The following is a 24,798-nucleotide window of genomic DNA, read 5'->3' on the forward strand; positions in this document are numbered from 1 at the left end:
ATTCACCATGGTGGAGAAATATGTCTCATTCTGGTAAAAAATTTGTTTCAGTGACTGTTGCACTTAAAAAGATGCAATAGCTGAAGTAATGAAACTTGAAGCCACTTCTCCTATGGCAAAAAACCCTACAAGTCTTTATCCAAGACCAACATTTTAACATTCCCACTAATGACATAGATAGTGGGATTGAGTTTGACTAATTAAATGTCACGTTATGCAATTCTTAAACTAATTGTAGTTTCTGAATATTTAGTAATCCTTGATAGATTTCCTCCTCATGAACTTGTCCAGTCTACTTTTAAAACCATATAAAGCACCCACAGTAAGTTCTACAGGGTTACTGCATATGGTCTGAAGAGGCATCTCCCTTTGCTCAGTTTGCTTCTCTTTGCACATCTCAGTTATATTAGACACTGACCACTTAATTCCTGCCCATTCTCTTAATTTCACTCTCATCTTTGCAGATTGTTATTACATCATCCTGTAGGCAATTTCTTTATAGCTTGAAGGGTTATTTCACAGATGACAAATCACTTTTTGATCTATAAAAATTCTGCCCTGCTAGATCAATTCGGAAAAAAAAAAAGAGGGAGGAGAGATGGGAGATGGATTGAAACTACTTTTTCATGGAACAAAATTTGGGTTGTGCATTTCTTTCGATTGACATCTTGTTTTGTGAAGGATGAGATGGGGAAAATGGAATATCAATATAGTTTTGTATGCAGACCTAAAAGCTACTCATCATTCTTAGTAAGCAGGTATAATTTACCACAATTTGTTAGTCATTCAATAACTGCTACAAAACTGGAGGGAGGACTTGCCATACAGCAACATTTAGCAAAAGCAAGGGTTCTACATATGAATAAATGCATTTGACAAAACATTCCTATGAAATAACTAATACAAAGGTTCTTTTGTCTGGTTATTGTGCTAAAACATGCTTAATATTGCTTGATGCTGGCAAAAAATGACTGCATCTAGTCCTACAAAGAATTTTGTATTGCAGCTCCCACAAACCAACTTGCTCATGAAGAGTTTTCCTTTCATTTATAAGTAAGTTTCAGGTAAGTTTCAGAGGCCTACTCTGTTATTCACAGCTGTGGAAAATGCTTATTTAATATTTATCTAGACTTCCCTGACACTTGAAGGAGATAAGCAGCAACTTCAGTGAGATTCATGCCCTTCTGAGATAAAATGCCTGAAACAAGTACACACATTTAGGGGACACGTTTCCAGTGATTGTAAAGACACCACAAATAACAGGCTTGGATGAAGACATCTACATTATAGCTATCTTGAGCAGATTATATGAATCTCAGTCTGTTGCATCAAGTTTTCTATTATATTATCAAAAATACTACCTATAAAAACCTCTTTGTTAATCTTCATAAAATGTCTAAAACCCTCTGACAAAGTCCCTAAGTCATTCTCTGTAACTTAAATGTAACACCACCTCTAATCTGCTTTAAGTCATTATTCATGAATAAGACAGAGCTGAGTGGAGGTGGTAGGTTTTGGTATGAAATTATCAAATCCTTGATACCCTGACTCTCATGCATTTGATTTGCTTTTTTTTTTTCTTTATTTATGAAAACAACAGAAAGACTTGAAAATTTGAAGAAATTTATTTTCCTTTCAAATGCATTACCTTCAAAAGCACCTTTATAATTGCTGATGTTTGAAAAGCTGTAAAAAAATTGTTTGCTACTCCTATAATTTTAATGTTAGCCAAGATTAAAGCTACTGTATGCATTACTACATAAACTCTAACTACAGTAAAAGACAAAGACTGTGATTTGATTCTGCTTCTTCCCTTTATCCACAGATCTTACAGAGCCCAATGAGTTTCTTTGATACAATTCCCACTGGCAGGCTAATGAACCTTTTTTTTCTAATAATATGGATGAAATGGATGTGAGCCTTCCATTTCATGCTGAGAAATTTTTTTGCAGCAGTTTCAAGTCTTCTTTATTGTAGTAAAAATAGCTCTTGTTTTTCCTTTTCTGGTAATTGTAGTTGCTACCACAGCTATTATTTTGGGGTTTTTCTTTTTAAGTAAGTTGATGTACTGTTCCTTCAAGATCTTTTAAGTTATTTGAATTATCCTTTTTGTTTGGCCTACAGAAATTGACACCATATGCTTTTGCATTTTATTCTTAAACTTCAATTCTGAAAATTCTTTTGTAAAGGATTATCAGAAGCTGGGAACTGTAGAACCAAGTAAGTTAAAACAGCAAGTACATCCAGCATGGCAAGCTGTCAATTATTCTCTGCTTTTTGTATGAAGGGCTGCATTCAAGCTTTGGTTAAACCATTTTCTTGTGAATGTAGCCAAGTCTCTTCATCTGTGCAGAGTGTGATTACAGAGGTACATGTCAATGACTACTGTCTGTTCATCCAGAGTCCTACAGCTAGCAACAAAGATCCAGAAATAGGCCAGGTTAGCAGGAGTGGCAAATTGAAGTGGCTGAATATTCACTGCTGTAGCACATGATAGAGAGGACCAAGCAAGGCCAGAATGTAGCAAAGCCAAAGGTACTTTCTCACATTCAACTGCCACTCCCGAGAGTCCAGGGCTTTTTGAAGGGCATATATATTTGCTGGATTAATATGTTGCTATTCTTAAAGCATCTCTCCTCTTCTGACAAAATCAATTAAAGTATTTTCATTGTGTTTCTTGCATGCTTTATCATACTTCAATATTAATAGAACATCACTAATGAAAACATACAAAATAATCTAAGAGAGGTTTTACAAGGGTGAGGATCTTGCATTATTTTGTGACATGCATTATGAGTACTGAAACATGATAGGAGATTCTGAATACAAAGAAATATATTAGTAACATTTTTCTATGCTAAAACCTTCAGGAAGGACCTGAGGAAAAAGTAAGTACAGAAATAGCAAGTGTAGCCAGATTTTTTGACTAAGGACCCGAGATAACCTGAAACGAATCAATTCAAATACTTCTAAAGGTGTCTTAAGCTAGACTCCTAAAATGGGTATTTGTTGAATCTGCAAGCCAGAAAACTTTCTACCACTACACCAAACCTAGATAAAATTGTTGTCACTCTGCTCAGGAAATACAGGGATTATTTCCTTGTAGGTTTCTGATGGTGCAAAATATTTTAAAAGTTAAAAGTAAGAGATAAGGCCATAGTCTCAATTTTCTCTAAATTGAAAGTAGAACTTAGCTGATAAGAAGCAGCAAAGCAGAGGTTGGAAGAATATATAGAATTCTGTGTTCTTGCAACACTCAGGCAAAAATATACAGCACAAATCATCTGAGAGCTGTCATTCTACAGACATTGCAAAATTTCAGTTCCAATCACCTGCACAATGCAGCATCACTACCACATAATCAGCTATGGTTTACACCCAGGGGTTTAACTACCATACAGAATTAGTACATTGCTCTTATATTCTGTGGCAGTTTTTTTCCGAGAATTATCCAAGAACTAAAAGGAATGAAAATCAGTAGGTCATCTCTGTTGTCTCATATAGCCTCCTCTGTGTTGGGTTTCAGTGTAATTCATACTTATGACAGAAAAGATGACTACTAAGAAGCAAAGCAAACACAATTGAACATTTGTTTCATTTTTGCTCTAATTTAGATAGGTAACACTGCCTGTATGTTTAGCTAACTGTAAATATTGTAGGCTGATATTCCCACTGACTTTGATAAAACCTCAGCAGGGCACTAAAACAATGTTTCTATCAAAGTTATCGTGCTACACAAGCAGCAAAGATCCTGGAGCTTTTCTACTTAGAAAGTGAGCAGCCACATGAATGCTACCAGTTTCCATTACAAACTGTCAAAAGAATTTAGCAAACAGCATTAAATCCAATCTCACCATGACAATTTAAAAACAGAGCACACAGTTTTACACTTGAGTTTTAAGCAATCTCTAGAACCCTTTCGAAGAGATAAGGTTCAGTGACTCTCATTAGTGGCTGCTTAGAACAACAGATATCACTGTATGCATCCTCAGCGATGCTGTCTCAAGGAGAAAGTTTGTCCAGCATTCAGCATATAAGGGAGTCAAGAATGCATTGCATGGCATTTGTTTAAATTGGTACCTAGTGATTTATTAGGGTAATTAACATATTGATCTGACAGGATTCTAAACAGTGAGACATCAATATCATGAAATATGCTGTGCAGACCAAAGGCTACACTGTCCTACAGAAATGTTAAAAAGGATAGTTAACATTGATGCAGAGATTTGATTCTCAGGAGCAATGAAAAGGCCCTAAACTGCATGATTACATTTAGTTATACTTCCTTTATTTTTGCAAAACCCTGACTTCATACATACTTTGCCCCTTGCATCCTACCCAAGTACAATGAACGTATCACATGCACTTTTGTAAATGTAATTGGAATTTATAGGTTCTCATCACAATTTCAGCGAGACAGCTTCATTCTCTTCAACTCTCCAGAGTTCCTTGGCTCACCTCTTTTCTAATCTGTATACAGAGACATCCACTGGTCTCCCCTCAACTAGCCAGCCAGTCATGCTGTCATAGAAGGCTATCACCTTGGTCAGGCATCATTTTCCCATGGTGAACTCATGTTGAGTATTCACTATAACAATTTTTTTCCCTTCATGTGTTTAGAGATGACACTCAGGAGTTGCTTTATCACCTTTCCAGGGATGGAGGTGGGGCTGACTGGCCTGTAATTTCTCAGGTCCTCCTTCTTGCCCTTTTTGAAGACTGGAGTGACATTGGCCTTCCTCCAGTCATGAGGCACCTCATCTGAACTCCATGAGTGTTAATTGAGCAATGGCTTAGCAATTTGCGTGCTTGTACAGAATGTGCCTTTATTGTCTGCACTGAACTTCAACCACCAATCTTCACAATTTAGCAAACCAAAGGTTTATTACCATGTTAAGTATTAGTCCTTTCATATGTGCATTATTATTCAGTAAAAAGAGGAAAGATTATGGTCAAGAAGAATGCTTCTCAAACTGATAGGGTTTGGCTGAATACAGAGAGAATCTTTTAGAATATATATTCCCCAAGTAGGACATAATTCACATATCTTCATCATATGGGAGTACAGTAGTAAGGACACCTGACCTGCCAGATTATTTTCAGAACTTAGTACTTCTCTTAAAAAAAATGGCAATCTAAACTGATTATTCATAAATTCACAATCAACATGCCTGTTTCAGTAAATGGTGCCTGCACTGTATTTTGAGTGAAAACATTCATGAAGCTTATGTTTAAAAATCAACACTTCAACATTTGAAATGAAACTTCTGTTTATGATAAAAAGGGTTTTACATAAAACTGTGTCTTCACTTTAGCTTTAATTTCAGGTTGAAAAAGGTAACTAATGAAAATGCCAAACTTATGATGTTATTTAACTGCATATTTTTCTGGTTTGCAGTTAGAACAGATATCCTTGTGAGCTTTGTAACTTGGACTGTGGCATTATTTGTTCTTTTGAGCTCTCCCATAAGTGCTGCATCAAAATATTTGACATTACCTTCCATCATTCAGGTAAAACAAGTTATTTACAGGTTAACTCTGTTGTTATATGCAATTTTCACATTCTAGACATTGTTTATACCACACAGTTCAAAGACTTCAATTCTCTTGGGCTACATTCTATCATACGTACAGTCAGATAGCATTTTGCAGGCATATCAAGGTAACAAAAAGACAGGTAAAAGTCCATACTTTGCAATTGTTACTGAATATATATTTAATTTCACATTAATGCCCTTTAATAGCTTGTTAAACTCAGTTGTAATATCTTCTTACATTGAGGTTGGAAGTATTTCACCAAGGGCAAAGCAGAGACTGCATATATTTTGGTTTTGTGTCTGCATCACATTTAGTACAATGTGCCTCAAATCTGACTACTTTGTGCACTGTTAAAAAAAAGTACTTGTTCTAAACACAGATATTTAGAATATACAACCATAATACATATTTTTAGAATGAATAGGAAAAAAATAATCTCAGTTTGCTTCATTGCATTAAAGGAAATAAAATTGCTTCCTTCATAATAAAATAAATGTGTTCTTTTTGTCTTAATCATCATCATCATACAATCTCAGGCCAGTATTTCATTTGGTTTTGTTTTGTTTCTTTTTAAAATTATTTTTCAGTCTCCAAATATTTTGAATCATAATCTCTGATATGCAGTAAGTATTTTTCCATCTTAGCCTTTTTTCCCCTCAGTCTCACTTCTGTTTATGTTTAAAAATCAAACACTTACCAAAAGTTAGCATAGAGAAATGAACACACGACTGTAGCATTACAACATGATGGCTTTATTACTTTATATATATTTAGTAAAATGTCATTAAAAATACAACAGTATATTTAGCATAAGTACACAGTATCTCCTAAAGTAAGAAGAGAGGCCAGAAAAGCACAGGACTACACATCAAACTGTGAAAGATATTTTTCTAGCTACTGCAGTTTGGCAGTCTCCACAGGCAGTTCTAATAGCCTGGAAATTGCCTCAGGGTCTATCACTGAATTCTGTTGTTGATGAGCTTTTATATTGCTTCATTCTTAAGCAGCCTTTTACTTTGATTAGTCACTTTTCTTTCCTCAACAGAGCTATTATGGACATAAATTATCAAAAGGTGATTTTCCAATAATTATTTTTGGATTTTTTTTCTGGTTAAATCATAGCTGAGTGGACTTCTCCAAATGTGCTTAAGAAACTGAGATAGGCTCAAAATTTACTTTAGTTGAAGAGATAGTGGAGTATGCCTTGGTAAGACCTACTTGTAAACATGGTGGTAAGACTGCAGTTTATATAGATTAAAAAAATGTTATTCTTAAAGACACTGTGCTTGCATTAAATAATACACATTTCTCTCCAGTTTCTGAGATATGTTCCTGAGACCCCAAAACATCGAGTCACTGAAATCTCCGAAGGGCTAGTCAAGACAAGAAGAAACTGTATTTAGAGATTATCAAAGGAAATACACAGAAAACAGTTCTATGGTTCTCACAGGCCTAAATATGAAATTTAGTGATCAAGAAACTACTGGTGTTGTCAGAAGAATATGTTTTGATAAGATACACACTTCTTTTGTTAGGTATTCTCTTTTTTGTGCCACTTAATAGAATATTTCTCCTAGATCTACGTTTCCAAGTAGATTTATCTGTAAATTATGATTAATTTTTTTAATAGTATAAGATCCACATGACATATTGCAGTGGTATAAAATATCATCCTAAGACAATTCTAAATATATTAGCTTAAGGGGAAAAAAGAAGAAAAAGCTATGCATTAGCTATGGTATACTCTGTACACATTAATAAATGATGCTGAGAAACAGGGATCATTAACATATGTAAAACAGTATGTAAATATGGCAGCTTTATTCTTGGTACCTCAGTTCACACAGTGAGATCCAACTTAGTTGTTGATATGCCATGTAAATATATCCAGAGGGAAGACAGTCTAAGAGTTCATGTTTAATTAGGTGCAAACCACAAAGAACATTGTCTATTTAGGAAGTAATGAAAAAATTATCCTAACACACTGATATTTGTTTTCTTTAGAATAGTAATGAATCCCAAAACATTAATACCTAGCCACTGGGAGAACAGGAATTTTTCTCCCCCGTTTGGTTCTGTAAGTATTGAGTACTGAAAAACTTTGAGTAGAAAAATGGTAATGAAAATATAGTACTGTAAAAGTGAAAATTCATGGTTATTTGACCACTCCAACAAATATTTAAAGACCATTGGTAGTAATCCAGCTGTACTATCTTGCATTTTGTCTTTTTCAAAGGTTATTTGTTCCTCTTTTCGCTACAATTCAGATCCTTTCAGTAACTGTACTGATGATCAGATCTGGCCATCACCTACAAGAACGTTTATGTAAGACAGTACATATTTTGCATTTTAAGTCAGTTTATTTTTCTGAAGAAAGTATTAATGAATTATGCCATATTCCCGAAGGTTATAACAACAATACTAAATTAGTACTCTCACTAGTGTAAGTGTTCTATAAAATGTGCTTTTCTCCTTTCATTTTTATATGGTACAATATAGCCTGGGATACGTGACTGAACTATTATAAAATCAAATGAATGTGAATTGGAGCACAGCTAGTATAGAGAACATAAGAAAAGTTGCTTTTGTATTTTGCTGTGTTTAAATAAATTCCAGATGTTAAAACTGCCAGAAAACCTACAAGCAACTATTGAAAATGGAGAGGCATGGTCGTTAGTTTGCATGGCAAGGACACCACTTCACATTCAAAAGTAACTGAAGTTCACTTAGTTGAGTAAGAAATCTGACCACTGTAAATATCTGAAGCTTCAAACCAAATTCCAAATCCATGTTGCATATAACTCCACAGTTGAATCACAGTGAAAAGTGTGTGGTGTTGCAGTACTGATCATAACCCAATGTAGACATTGTTTCTTAAACTGCATGAATTATGTAGGATCAAAATTATACAGCACAAGTTGCTTAAATATAGAAATTGTTTAATCAAACTGAAATTTACTGCTGATTGCTTCAGATTCATGTAATGCTTCCAAATGCCAATATTTGCTTTGTTACCTTTATGGTAGGGATACACAGATTACCAGCCAAGCCCACATCAACAGCACTACTCATGCTCTAAGCAGCTAGCAAGAGAGTTCACAGGAGGACCAGGTTTAGCAAGGACCCTCTAGGGTTTCTCTCTTACTACAGGACATTTGTTCAACCAAATTGGCTCACACAGACCAGTAAAACCTCCATCTACATTACTTCCACACAGCTATGCAGCCCAAGAACTCCATCCAAACAGAACCATCATTACACTTCCTCTTTTGATTTTTGTACATCCTCCCTCAGGGTTGTTTGGGCCCTTTTCAAGTTTTGAGTCTCAGTAGACATAGGTAGAACAGGCTGTTTCAGATCAGAGAGGGCTCTTCCACTGAAAATCTGAAATCTTCTCCTGACTTTAGTACTTGAGACAAAAATGGAGCATGGCTTTAGTTTACCCATGCTTACAATTAAAATTGGCAGCTACCCATATTCCATATTCTCAGGCTTTTACATAGAATACCAGACCTCTCCTCCACTAGAACCAACAGTAATACAAAGCTAGCTAGCCACTAGCTACTGAAAAGACTTCATTCCATTAGATATAAAGCACGTTTTTTGCCTTATCCTAGTTTCCTCCAAGATTCCAGATAAGCAAAACTTAGCTAGTTTTTAGCATGTTCCATTTTCTGTAATCAGTATTGTATGTTCTGCAATGATGCAAGGGGTTGGAACAGTGCAAAGCTTGTTTTACAATATAAACATCCAGTTCCTTTATGAGTTAAATACTCTTTCATTAGTTAACCTCACTTGACCAGACTAATTGGCATAAAAATTACACATCTCTGTGTTTAAATCTATCTGAATAAAAGTGAACAACGTCAGTGTTAATTAAATGTAGATCAAGAGCTATTGTTGCACTACTCAAAATGTAAATTTCCCTCAAAAAAAAACTGCAAATAAGTGATTACTGCTTTACACTGCACAAAATTGTAATTGGGCAAACCTTCAGAATCAAAAAGCCAATGTCAAAGAACCTTTAACAAATTACAGTTGGGCTGAAGAAGAAAATAAATACAGACATGCTCATTTTTTCCTTATTAATAATAAATATGGTAAACTACACTTCATTAACAAATTCAATTCAAAAAGGAATCTAATGCAGCCCCCAAATACCATCTGGAGTACAGTTTTTAAAAATCAGTAACACCTATGTTTGTGTATATAGAGCTGGAATAAATTGACAGAAGAAAATCCCTCAGTTCCAACTTTAACATTTAAACGGAGTTAAACTTTCACAACTAACTCATCAGATGCCATTCAGATAGTCAATAACAGGTTTTTAAGAGTTCTTTTGTAAAAAATCCTGTTCTTAGCCTTCTAGCAGAAGTTTCCAAGATCAAAAGAGGCTTAAATGGTCTTGTTTTTCCCATTTGTAGATTGTTACACTAAAATCTGCAGGGCTCTCTACAGCCTCAAACAGATAAAAGCTCTGTTGTATCAGATAAAAGATGCAAATAAAAGAACAGGATACGAAGGGTATTTTCCAACTCTTCCCCCAGTATAACCACCTGGACCATCCCAAGTTTATGAAAGATACAGAGTGGCTACATCCCAGTGCAGAAATGATGCAAAACAGCTTAACAACCTTTTCTCTTTAATGTAAATAAACATAATATCTAGGTAATATCTGATAGGAGTCTGGATTTTAATGTCATCTTAACTGAATGAGACAAGCAAGGTATTCCAGGATCAAAGTGAACACTGGTTTCAAGCTATAAACATAGCTGTTGCATACTTTTCACTAAGGTCAAACGTAGCATACAAATATAAAATAATATTTAAACAACACATTTCAAACCTAACCTTTTTTTTACACAGAATAGGTATAAATCCTAAAACATCCTGAGCCTCTGCAACTTTTTGTTAAATATCACTGACTTCCAAGTATTTGGCAGCTGCAGTGGGTTTGTCCCAACACCTACTGAGATTTTGAGCTGAAGATTCTGTGAGACTTATTTTGGTGTTTGCAATCAAACCATTTAAGTTACTTCCACAGAAAATATTATGTAAATTACCATAGCATTTAACTGAGCCATAGTAATTGTACAGTTATTGTTATGGAAGTATTCCATGCACAATCAGAAAGTCTCCCTCTGGCTCACCCAACACCAGGACCCTGCTGTCTCCCAGGGATGAGTGTTTGTCAGACAGCAGTTGCTGTTCTGGTGAGATGAACAGAACATAAGACCCAGGAAAAAGACAACTTGGTGACCATTTCATGATGTGAAGATGTCATTCCAGTATTCATTGGGATATACTCTGCTATTTCCTTTGTAAAACATCTTCTTTTCAAGCTTTACCCCAGGTTACGCATGAAGATTGTTTCCACTTGGTTTCTTTTAATCTGAGCTCTGACCAATCTTTCATAAGATAAAAATGATGACATGAAACCTGATTGTGCTCTTAACACTCTTTTACTTGAATTGAAACATGTGAACCTATGCTGAAAATCTTTCCTTGTATTGAATTCCCACACTTTAAAGGACTTAACAATTTTCTAGCATTTTTTTCTAAAAAAATACCTGATCAGCATTTTCAGAGATTATGTATCTTTATTTTTAAAAAGTTAGAAGTCTAAAGTAGCTTCTTATCTCTTGCCAGTTTCAATTTTTAAGTAAATTCAGTTGGAGTGCTGAAATGTCATTCCAGTTTTTTCATTTTCTCATCACAAAACCTTCCCTTTTAGAATTCAGTGTACATAAAAAGAATCATTTTGTTGCTTAATCAGGAGGCTTAAGGAATCTACAGAAAAATGACAGATTTAATAATTGGCAAAGAGCATAGATAATGCAACATTTTGCATTTAAAAGTCCTTAAAAAATGAGCAGACAAATGTATCTTATTGTCTTCCTGATGTGCTCAAATAAAAATGAATTCTTTCTTTTGAAAGAAAAAAATCTTCACACACTTGTCCCATCCAAATTGTACAGTAAAAAGGGAGAGAAGTTGAGGCTTTCTTTCTATATGCACTTATGAACATTCATATCTCAAAAAAAACCAAAAAACAACCCCCCCCCCCAAAAAAAAAAAATCAAGCTGTGCATTGGCACTGAGAACAAAATCATCTCAGAAAAAAAATATTTACTTCCCCAGACCCCCAAAATACATATATTTTAATCAAGTACAACACAAAGTAAACCTGGGACTCTTTCTTTGAACTAAAATAGACCATTTCTACTTTGTTTATCAACACCAGTAATATCATACATCTATATTTCCCTGGATTTAATATTCATATGAAAATAAGTTCTACCGTTATATACTTAAATTACTGGTCATAACCTAAATCAGAGGCCCAAATGGGGATGCAGGAGTACATACACACCTCTCTCTCTGCATAGATCCGTACAACAATGTGCGTATATAAACTGCTAGATTATATGTATCAGAATGGACATATCAGGTCAATGAACTGAGATGTGAATTTGAATTTCACAGTCTCTGCATTTAGAGTGAATGTTTCTTGGGGCTGAGACTGCATCTTACTATGTGTAGGAAACCAAAATAAAATACACCATAAAATGAGAAAACTGCTATTAATATTTGGTGAACTGCACCAAATCCAGACCATAACCCAGAATCACCTCTAGTCTGCATTAGCTCCTCTAGATCTACTCTAACATGTGCAAAAGGGAAGAGCCTAGATCTTGACTGAGATGACACATCATAGCAGGTCTCACCATTAAAAAGGGGACTATTCTTGCCCCAAGAACTATTGTCGAAACCAAACATAGACAAGAGTAAGAGAGGAAAGAAAACACAGGTTTTCTTTTACAAATGTGAAGTTACTGGCCAAAAATCATTCTATGATTTTACAGATTAGCAACCAAAATCTGTTTGCCTTGCACTATTTCAGTGCATTTTCACTGTCTGTTATCCCATCAGGCATTTTCAGGGGACTTAAAACCCTGACATTTTTTGTATATTATCTAAATACAACCACACTGTAATATTCTAGGATAACAAAGCTGTATATACAGTAACTTTGTCCACTGTTACTCAGTCTCAAACTATATTATGGTTTGTTGACTCCAGAAGAGCTTGTGCACGTCACCATTTTTTTTTTAAGACTGCATTTTGGGCTCAGGAGAAGAAAACGCTACATTATAACCAGCCAAACATCAGGAGTATGTAGAAATAACAGCAACAAGAGGAGTATTAAATGAGGACACAGTGTAATTATTTTTGTATGGAAACTGTAGCATCCTTGCTACTTTAGAGAAATAAGAGGAGCACAGTGCAGGAAACAAGTCAAGGGTATTTCACTTAATCACTTGAAATGCACAAATCTTCCGAAATAGAGATTAACATTTTATTTTATGAAGGTGGACAAACAGATTGTAATGCTATGCCTGGGAGCTATATACCACCAAACTGTACAGTTACAGAAACTGTACATCTATACAGTAGGCTATAACATGTTAACTGAATGCTTCAGGGTGAAACCTGTCTAAATTCTCTAACCAAAAGCAAACACAAGCAACTTCAACTCCAAATTGCAACAAAGCCACAAAAAATCTGTACTGGGACAGTTAGATGTTTTCCTGCAATGCATGTCTGTGCTAGTAGAAGCCTCTAATCTCATACATTTATGTATGAGTAAAGGTGAACTTTTGTTGGTATATTCCACTATATCAGTATAAACTGCAAATTTGTTGGCATGTTGAATCCACATATGAGGTTTATGGGATCTAGTACACTAGTAAGCTAGTAGCATGGATACAGCTTTAGATTAAAAAAGCATAATAAATTGCAACAGAGCTATAAGTGTTTTTCACCATATATATATAAATTACCCAGAGTGTTTGTTTCTGGAAGCCAGACCTAGAGAGCATTCTGAACAGAACTTCACCTGATTTAATTCTGTGTGTTTCAAGAAGAAACAAGTCCTTACTAGGCAAGAACAACTTAGAGCATTTCAGGATATCCAAGGCAGTTGTTACAAGCCCTCACCTGAATCCAGACTACCATCACTCTTGAGTGAACTAGAAGCAGCAACGTAAACACCTACGCTGTGTCTGCACAACCTTCCAGAAGGAAAATTATCTGATGGTCAGCTAAATACATCACTGCTAAGATAGTTTTGTCCACCAGAGATGCTTGAGAATGCATACTGTGAGGTGAAGCTAGAGGAGTGTGAATAACTTCTCAAATAATTTGCCTATCAATGTCTGTCTTTCAGTCAGCCTTGAAGCACCCTCCATCCCCCACTGGCTTCTACTGCAAGAGGAAGAGCCATGGCACATTTCTCATGTTATGCTCATTTAATCGAGGACACAGTGAACAGTTTTCAGATTCACTGTTACCAGGCTCTTTCCTCATTTCAGGCTTCTAAAACAAATTTACATTTGGTAATGCCTGAACAGCTATCTGACATGCAACAGACATATAACTTGTCTCTCTAATTCACTTTTGATTGATGTTACTGAGCCTATGGGAATACGAACCATATGGCTGTGGATGCAGACAGCTTTATTACTTTATTTATCCCTGTTCATTGTGTTGAAGTGGCAACTCCACCTCATTTGGAAAGGAAAACTGGAAAGAGCTGTTTGGGACTCCTTGATGTGCTTCCTTTGCTATTCTCTACATTCTACTCAGCAAAGGACTCCTCAGAGGTATCTGTCTTTTTCTCATATCCATACAGTATTAAATGTGTTTGAGAGCACAGTAACAAAATAAAATGAGCATGTCAAAACCATATTGGGAAAAAGCCTCACTCTTCTGACTGCTTCACCAAGACACAGAATAATGTGAGTTTTGAGATTTAATCTCATCACCTTTGGGAACTTTTTGTTTGTTTGTTCAAAAGATACATGAGCTCGAGAAGGATGATATCCTTACATATCTCTTATAGTTCACACTCCAGCCCCTGTACTGGTTTTATTTGATGCAGTTCATTCTACTCTGAATCTTTGAAAGAACCATTTACATAAAGATCCCTCTATATACAATAATAAAAATCACATCTACAAAATGAAGCTTTTGTCTAGACTGGCCTCATCCATTTTATAACTTCACTGGTGCCTACAACTGAAATGGTAGGTATTGCCCAACTCCCCATCTGCTACCAATTGAGATTTACAAGCTTGCTTTTTTTTAACAAAACAAAAGTTTGGTTTGATTTTAAGTTTGGGGGTTTTTTGTTGCTTTTGAGTGCAAGAACATCACGATGAAAATGGAGCAACAATGAACTGATTTGGTAACTAATTGGAGACTCTTCAAAGGCTTATTAACAAATCAGAAACCTAGAAACATACATCACTGGAAGTCATCTGCAACTGCTGATGGCAACTTCTAACTCAAGATTTTCACCTTATCTATCCACATGTTACAACATTTCCCTTAAAGTCTGTGATGAGCATACAAAAATAAGATTAACAGGCAGCAGGTAGGAAAGACTTTTTTTAAAAACAGTGATATCATTCATAAACACGGGACAAGTCATTTCATCCAACTCTAGATGGCTCAGAACTTACATACTAATATAAAGCCTTACTAATTCATAATCTAACAAATCATTGTTTGCACACATAAGATCCATAAATCTTACAGTTTCAGATTTTTTTTCTCTCTGCTCTTTTCATTAGACAATCAAAATGGTGCAAACTATAACTAGGAAACAGGGCTTCAGGCATTAATTTTATATCTCTTAGATGTACTATTAGTCCTTCAGTCACATTGTATCTCTAATAGTCCATGAAACATTATAAAGGTGATTTTCTTGCGCTCTACTGGTAAAGAAAAGGTCAAGTAAAGAAGGGGAAAGGTGTTTTACACTTTTTTCTTGCACAGAAGACAACCACGCAAATAGAACGTGAACTCATTCTTACTACCCTTAGAATATAAAAGAATATAAAGTGCAGATTGTGAGCAGTTGAACTTTGTTTAAACAACTAGTACCTCTACAAATACTTAGCCTATGTTTTGAGCAGTGAGGTGGGGTGGTGTGGGCAGGAGAATCTCTATGCCCTGGACATCATTTCTAGATTAATTTATTATGATCGCTGTCATGTCAGTGAAGCAAGTGCATTCCAAATGAATTAATGATGCAATGGGAAAACTAAAAATGTTCTGTCAACCCCAACACTGCTCATTTAAATAGGAATGGCCAATTCTTCTGCACTCCAGAATGATGGTTTTAGTTCAAGTTCAATTACACACTGAGAGACAGCTCTCTTGTTAAAATTATTTCTTCCTTTTCAACTATTTTGAGCTCCATCAAGTCTGTGCACAGCTCAGGAAGCTGCCTGGCTGGAGGCAGTAGCAAAAGGATCGTTTTGAAAAGGTAAAAAGGCAAAGAATTTGAAGGAGCTGTTTCCTGTAATATCCTGTTTTCTATTGAAAAGATCCAATAAGTAACAGCCTGAGGTCAGTTGCAAGTGATATGTTTCACCTTGCTGTTGCCAATTGAATTGCTTGGTTACTGTTTTTAATCACACTGAGAAAATTCAAATCTTCCCAGACTGCCCTCACCAGTCAGCCCTAACCAGAGAAAAATCATGTACCTAACACAAAGCTCACACTTTTGGATATAACTAAATTACCATTTTTTAAAATTCTACATAATATTGACAACTTATTAAAATACTAGAAGATAATTCTAATTGAAAATCAAATGCTTTGATATTAAGAATAGTCAAGCTAGACATTGAGCTTTACAATTTGTTCCTAAACTTCTTGTCCTTAGTCTGTATGCTAAGTCATCTTATATTAGAAATCTCTTTACATGAGTATTTGGAAGGTAAAGCTCTGCTCAGTGGTAGGACATATAGCAGAACCTAGTTTGTGATAACTCCAACTACATAGAGCTTCATTTTTAAAGCAGCCATCACAAAGGAATGAGAGATCACGATCCATTCATTCTATATCCTTCTGAGTTAGGTAAACATTTGGCATACAACCACAGAGAGCTGCTATGTGTCCAAAGTTTCAGGCAGAACATGCACCAAAATAAGATCAAATTCTAAGGACTTCCTTGCACCAAGTCATGATCCTACAGCATTAAGTTTTCAGATTAGACATTCAACAAGGTAAAGATATCGACACAGAGGTGTATAAAAGCTTGCCTTCCCTTTGACAATACAGCTGAAAAATGATAGGTACAGTCAAAGAGATAGACTAGGAAAGAAAGCTCACAGAGAATTACAGGGAAGGAATCTGTAAATTAGACTGGAATAAAACAACAGAGCTCCAATCACAGAAAGAGTATTTTTGAACTGTATTCAAAAATACAGTGTCAATGTTGGAGACAGGCTACAGTACAGCTGGTGAGTTGGAAGATGCCATAAATTCATCACAACTGTCTGGAGTGGTAAAAGAATGAAAGATGACAGGAAAAATGAAAGGTTCTGAGATAAATATTGGTTAGAAAAAGAACAATTTACTTTAGTTCCTCACGACTTGAAAGGGAAATGCAGCAATATGACCTAGCTGTTACAAAAGACTTTCCTCCATAACATGGAATGTGAGAACAGTAGCTGGGACCCAGTACAATGCCTCTTTTCAAATATTACTGCATTCACTCTAATAATTTATTAAATACTAAAAACATACAGATGACTGTGAGTGAAATAATTAAGGCACTAGTAAAATTACCCAATTTATTCAAAGTCCCCTCCTTCCTCTTCATTTTTGTATTGCTAAGAATCACCTTGATTAAGCAACTTTCAGAAATACTATGGGCACACATAAACTGTTTCAGAGTAAACGACCGTGTAAGATCTCCTATAACTTCACTTTTCTAGGATGATAAACTATGACAAGTAAGTGGCATCTCCTTCCTCAAGATGATTATTTTTTTAAAGATGACTGCTTTAATTATTATTTATTCTGGCTATTATTAATATATTATTATATATTATTTAAGATAATAACTATTATGCCTATTATTTACAGTCTGTGTTTCTAAATACAACAGCTGATTGTATATATGTTCAAGTTCCCATCCTTTCTCAGATGCTGAGATGGGTACAGCAGGAACAGAATTCCCAGCTGTAAATCTGCCTAGGAAATTTGTAGGTGAAAATGTTAATGCATGTGTAAATAATATACAGAAATCTGACTGGATCAGTGAAATGTTCAGTATGTGGAAAGAATAAAGAAAAAGTCAGCTTTTAAAAGTGAGACTATTACTTTTTGGAAACGTTGTAAGTTTCAGAACACATACCATCAAAATAATTTTTCCACTCTTCCACCAAATGTTATAGAGCTTTGTCTATAATGTGCACTGTTTTAAAACAACAGAATCCTCCACATTGATTATTTTTTCCTCAAACAATTAACCTTTTGACCATCAGATATGGACATACACTGAAAGACTTTATCAACATTACTGAATGCTTTTTTTGTGCTTCTCTTTGAGGCACAGTGAATGATCCCTTCACAGAAATAAAGAAGAAAATATTTGTATTTCTATTTTTCCAGATGTTCCTTTATAGCTTAAAAATACAGTATCACTGAAAAAAATATTCAAAACACTTTATTGAGCAACAATGTTGTATGGACTTTCTGCTGGACATACAATCACAATAGGTAATGCAACACAAAAAAGGAAAAAATGAAGTTTTTCCAGGATTATTTATGCAGACTGACTCTCTGAATCAGTACTATTGTAAATAAATTGTTTGATACTTGGAATAATGCAAATTTTTTTCCTAGAAGATGCTTATTTTCACCTTATCAGCTGGTATGTGAAAAACAGCCAGTAATATTCTACAGTAATATTCTACAGAATATTACTAGACCATTTTCATTTTTATTTATTCTTACGATAATAAATCAAATCAATCCAAAGGACGCACAACATTACATCACTATTATCAAACTTGTAGCTAAATTATTTTCTTAACTGATGCAGTAATTTAATAACAAATTTTACCATGACAGTTGTATCAGTTCAGATTTCAGCTACCTCATTATTAGCTGAAAGAAAGAACTATGGCTTTTTTTCCAAGGAAAGGCTGGAATACATAGTGTAGCTATTCTTCTGTTAAATGAAATCAGTTGCTCTTCTTAAATTAAGAAAATAGATTCACTCAATTGAAATAGTCACTGAAGCAGACAATTCTGAAAAATATGTGACACAAGCCTTACTGACTGTATCAATAAAATCAGCCATTCCCAACTTCCAACCATGCAAAACTGACATTTCTAAGTTTCTTGTAGGAATTCAGGTAGCAAGGTCAGAATTGGAAAACACATGTTACTTACAGAAATAATGTTCTGCTTTAAAGAACAAAGGTGATCTAAAATTCAGAAGTACCATTACAGAGTTCTTTTTCCTAAAGCCTTCAGTTTAAGGCATTGCATATAGTTTCTTATCCTTTTACTGAAATGTCTGACACCAAACATCAATTTGATTATTTAATGATCACAACTCAAATTTTGTATCATTTCTTGTATTTTTACCTATACTGCTCTTTATTTTTCTTTCCTTTAATTGCGTCTCCTGGTGCTTTTTAGCATCTACTATTTATTCTCTTTACCCAGCCTTTCCTTCTCTCTTCATTTAGTACTCTTATTTCCTTCATTTTCTTCCCCTTCTCACAATATCCACAACTTCTATAAGGTAGTTCAGTGTGTTAACACTGCTGACACCAAAAAAGTTTATTATAATTTGGCCCAAACATATAATACACACATCTCTTGTAGTAGATTAAGGGGGGAAAAAAAATCTAATATTGTGCATCCTCCATCCAAACTAGCTTTGCCAGATTATCTTCGGAGACAGCTCACTACTATTTAACATTTCTTAGTTTGCAGGCTCCTAAACATTTTCTGACAGAAAAATGGAGTCCTATCAAGTGAATATGCTTTGTTTGCTTGATTACCAGTAGGCATAGTCTGTTTTGAAACAGAGCACTAATACTGCTGTCTTCTGCAGTCCCCAAACACATACTGAAAGCTACTGGGCTAATTCTTAAAGAACAGCAAGAGTAAAAAAACTTATTTCTGGTTTGGTCAGCAGTTCGCTGGGTTACACTGTTGTCTTTTATACTTTGATTTCCTCCCTAAAAAATGCAGAAACAAGAGTACACTCACAGCTCACACAGTACAAAAATTAATTAAAGCTCTGTGCCTCTTGGATTAAAGGTGTTAATGAGCTGAGAAGTGTGATTATCATCTCAGGCCTGACCTGTTGCATTTTCACTGTTTATCCTGGCATCTGCTTCACACACGATTACACAAAGCTTTATCAATGAAGCTTTCTATCTCACTGTAGCACCGGTAAGAGAGCAGTGGCATATTTAGACAGCACACTGCACATCAAGTGTCTGATTTATAAAATGCATATCTAATTCTCACAGGCCAAAGACTTCACATGGACTATTTCATATAGCTACCTAAATAATGCATACAAGTGAGACAGATAGGAATGCAAGTCAATTGTGCACCAATTTTAAAAATCAGCTGTTAAACCCAGAACGTCTAAAGACTTCCCATCTTAGCCTACGTAGCTGTCACATCACAGCTTTAATTACTCTCAATATAACAACATGAATTTATCCATCTGAAAATCTGAAGTTGCCTCAAAAATATCTCTAAATACGAAATTATTAATGAGAAAGGGATACTATTGTTGACTTAGTTGTTCTAAGGAATTGTTGCTATTTCTGTGTGACATTCTCGACATGACCAGTTTCCAAGACACATTCTCTGTCATGCATCCCCTTCTTGTCTACATTCAACTCAACCCATCCATAGCCTGATCATTTCAGATGATTACGAACAGTTTAAAACAACTCCAAGCTCAAATGCTGATCACTTAATGGGCCTGTAATATTGAATGTCTTTATAGTTATATTAGTTTCATAATAATAAAAATAATAATTCTTTGTCACAAGGTAATTCAGCCTATACTGGCCCACATAAACATTGGGTTCTCGACATTTGCTTCCCTGTAGAATTAACTCCCTCTTTTTTTTGTAATTCTGCAAAAACATTGCTATTTTACAAAACTTTCCTCACAACGAGGATATGAAAGAAACACTTTCTATTCCCAGGTCTGATCTGACTTTTTGGGATACTTGTAGTCATCTCATTAAAAAAAAAAAAAAAAACAAAAACAAACTATTTGAAGCTTAAATATTTTTGCATATGAAAATTTTGCTACTGCTCTAAAACACTAAAAAGGACACCTATTAGATTTTTTTTAAAACTAAACTTTATTTTGTTTACTGCAACATGCTTTTTACCTAACATCATAAAATTTAAGGGCAGTTACTAATTCAACATGAGTTTTGCATCTTTTTTTCTCTACAGACATAAATGACCACCAACTGAGGCAATATCCTAAAAGAAGGTATGTAGCCAGCACAAGTATAACTGGTACATAACTACGATGATTGCATCACCTTCTGCAAAGTGCTCTGAAAACCCTCTCTACGATGCTATTACAAACCGATCCCTTGTATGTCAGTCAACTGTATCAGTTACAGCCAAAATGTAGTCCTTTAATCAGTTAGGGCAGTTCTGTACTCAGAGAGAGAAATGAGCTCATACTCTATGACAGATTATCAGTAGACTTAGAAATAAACTTAAAAGATTAATTACAAAAAGTAAAATCAGAATAAGCAGTTGCCAAACCTGCAGAGGAATAAGGAGATTATCCCAAGCAGACAAAATTCAGGCTTCGGTATACAAGGCAAAAATCAGGATCTCAAGACTCAACACAAAACTAATTAGAAGCCAGAGCTTCTCTTAATTAAATTTTGCTATTAATTCCAATGACGTACCATGTCAATCAAGTCAACTAGATTTACATAAAAACAGAAATCTTCCAATCTTCATATATCCATTCTGTCCACAGCACAGCCATACACTCCCATCACAAAGGTAAACAGTTACTTCCACGTACAAGAACTTCCATTCTTACAATTCCAGTAGTGCCCCCTAAATGTGGTTAACACATTTATTGCATTCAATACATAATTCTTCAACATTATTAATGCCACCTATTCTAACTACAAATCAGCAACTCACGATTTACCCAAGTTAAACAGTGGCTGTTTATTGTGACATTCAGAACATACTTGGGAGGTTTTTTTGTTTGCTTTTATGCATAAAACACACAGACCTTCTCTGTAACTACTCTTCCATGCAAAGGCTGCATTTCCCACAGGCAGAGTATGCTTTAGCATTTCATTAGATGGACAACATTGAACTTATTTAAAAATAGGCAAGCAGTGTCACAGCCCATTTGCTCTGATACAATTGTGAGAAGGTAGTTAGAGGCTGTGTGCCCAACCACAGGGAACATTTGGCATAAAAAGACACAGCAGGAACAATGTTTTTTATATAACAAAGCACAATAGTTTGGCAGGAGGAGGCTTTCATGCTGTAGGCAAATTGCAATCTACATCCCTTTTGTTTCTTGCATTGGAGGCTTCACTAAAATTCAGGAGAAGATGTAGCACTGCTGTTAGTTTTGGGAATTTCCATGAAGTCAGTCACCCAATACATGTTTGTTTTCAACTAGTAGAAACATCCAGCATAAGGTGGTACCAACTTAAACAAACCCCAGCAGTGCAAGAATTATCTTCTGTTACTTCAAGTGCCTCAACAAATCCTTAGGGAAGCAATAGCCACAGAGACTCACAAACCAGGTGCTGAGTAACTTGGTAAATATTTAAATTTGAAAGTGTTACACATCTTGGCATAGATCTATTTTTTCTACCCGTGTTTCATGCCATTGTCTCGTTTTCATTGTGTCAGAAAGAATTGATACCATCACATAAACAGAATAATGTACCTGAAGGGTCCTTGCACTCAAAGTATCACTAACAATAACAGAAGATACTCAAACAAAATTCTCCAATATGAAAAATTTCAGCAAAGTAGCTTTGATGAGAAACTTTGCTTGACTTGAAGTAACTCAACTTCTGTCAACTTTTAATATAAACATGACAGACCACTTACAGAGCTCCATCAACTTTGACCAGGAATTGGATTATCTGGAAAGATGCATGATCCACCTTCTGTAGGAAGATACAGACAAAAGGTCTGCCCCCAGACACACAGCCTCTAAAGTATGTGCAATTAGTAAGTATGCCCAACACCATATGACTATTTACATGTTATTGATGTTCTCTTAATGAGATTAAGATATCATATTTACTAGCTACCTCCAAGATCAACCACTGAGCATAAATTTCTGTTCACACTGTGTTACCTCAGTGCTCTACTATAAATGGCAACACTGCATCACCTTAATGAATAGTCCCTTTCTTCAGCAGCTTTTCAGATTACTTTAAAATCAATTTTTAAATATAATGAACTTTTAGTGATTTCATTGGCTTTTTCCATGCAACAGTAATAAAAGATTTAACATTTATGCAATTGACAAGATGTGTGTAAAAATTAGAGAGCATTTAATCACAAAAAAAAAAAAAAAGAAGAGTATTTTTATCTGGTCTAATATGCATATATACAACAATTTCCTCTGTTTCCTAATATGATTTGAAAGATATTGCAGATTCACTTAGAAATATTTCTCTTTTCTCCTTTAATCCTTTATGCACTGGTTTATGGTGCAGAAATATTACACAGGAAACTAACATCCTACTCCTTTGCATAGCTGACTTTCAACCTCCTGAAATGTTTTTTTTGCACTGCCTCAGGCCTTTTGTTTTTCAAATTGATCAATGTATAGGTTAGTTCCTTTGTTCTGCAATGAGTATAAAGTGTTTGTTCAGAGACAAAAAATGTGAAGTACTACAAGAGCTTAATAAACAGGTATAAAAATTCAGCTTCAGGTAAGATTTTGGACAGCAACACCAGTAATAGTTCTCTAAAAGGAAGCAAAACAAGATCTAAAGATACTATGAATATAGTTTTTAGAGCAAAGAAAATACACACAAAAATGGAACGAAACCTTATGAAATCCATAAAGGTAGGGAACCCCTGAGGTAACACATTATAACACAGCCATGGGAATTGTTTCACAGGAGGAAATGCAAGTGAACAGTGATGACAGCTGTGAATCTGTAATGCATTTAGCTGATGGGGTAATATGGGCAGCATATGAAGTGAAGATAGTTTTAATCAATAGTTTGGAAACTTAGAAATAACTATTCAATCCAAGGCCAGTTAACAAGGTTCTCCAAATTAGCAGAAGGCATATTATTCAGTCAAGATCCTAAAATTCACACTTTTTGTTTCTCTTTATTCCCTCAATCCCCTATTTTTTTTTATCTTTTTCCAATAATTAGAGATGAAATCTTGCTAGCTCATACATTGCATTGGGCAAAGTTCTATTAATTATCAGTCAACAGATCTGCTTTTATAAATCACAGAAATCTTAGACAGCATCAAGATCTCACGTTCCTAAACAATAAGTGGGGAAAAAAAAACCCAACTCCACAAACCAAACCAAAGAAACCCCACCCATACCCAAAAAAGTCTCCAAAAGAGAAAGAGATAAACAAAAATTTTAAAGTAATAATATATTTTAATAATTGTCTAAGTATTTGCTTTATTTTTTTAATTAGTGGTAGAGAGAAGTTCCAAAATAAAACATGATTACTTGGAAGTGAAGAAAAAAATCCTACATTTTCCCACAGACATTTCAAATGTGTACAAATCTGTTCCCTTAGAACCTTTCATGTTGAGAAGACCTTAGCATGGGATCTAAGTCCAACATTTTCCTTAAAACATGATAATAACTGAATACTGACCAGGTTGCCTAGGTCTGTCTGTGTGTAGGTGGGTCAGAAAAATTCACAAGACAGAGATTTCACAACCTCTCTGGGCAATATGTTCCCATTTCCCCCAGTCTCCAACTTTCCAATACTCACAGCTTGGCAAATCTAACAGACAATAGTCTTGCAATGACAGCTGACAGTTCTCTCAGCACACTCAAACACATCCCATTTGGCTCTAGACACATTTAGGTCAAGATTTCTCAAGAAATCCCTGTTGAATTCGTCAAATATAACTTTTCATTTATCTGGAAAAGCTAGACTTGGGTGATATTGACCCCATATAGCAAAGAATCAGATTAAAAACTAATCTTCTGTCACTATAATACAAAAACCCTATTGGACCGGAGACAGTATTTTATCTCCTTTGTTGATAACATTAAAGGAAACAAGATAGTATCCCATCAACAAGTTGTCGAAACAAAGGAAATTAGCTATTTCAGCAAGGCAGAAATTAATATGTGTTATATCTGTAAATTAAAGATTAAATACAATAAGTATTTGTAAAGCA

The sequence above is a fragment of the Colius striatus genome, chromosome 14 (genome assembly GCF_028858725.1).
Source record: "Colius striatus isolate bColStr4 chromosome 14, bColStr4.1.hap1, whole genome shotgun sequence".
In the NCBI taxonomy this organism is placed as follows: Eukaryota; Metazoa; Chordata; class Aves; order Coliiformes; family Coliidae; genus Colius; species Colius striatus.